Below are 239 nucleotides of genomic sequence, written 5' to 3' on the forward strand. Positions count from 1 at the left end.
TAGAGGGGTTTGCTTATTGCCTATGTCCCCACGGGTGGCTCTTCCCGGGGGTGTTGCATATTAAGACATTATTGCATAAATATATATATATATATCTCCTATATATATATTGCCCTGGGAGCATGCACGGGCAGGCAGAGGCTCTGCTGTGCTTCTAGAGGTGCAGCCACAGCTGCAGTGCTGCGAGCAGGGAAACAACCTGGGCAGAGGAGGGTAAGGGGGGAGAGACCCCCACTCCC

The sequence above is a fragment of the Antrostomus carolinensis genome, unplaced genomic scaffold, assembly GCF_000700745.2.
Source record: "Antrostomus carolinensis isolate BGI_N321 unplaced genomic scaffold, ASM70074v2 scaffold27459, whole genome shotgun sequence".
In the NCBI taxonomy this organism is placed as follows: domain Eukaryota; kingdom Metazoa; phylum Chordata; class Aves; order Caprimulgiformes; family Caprimulgidae; genus Antrostomus; species Antrostomus carolinensis.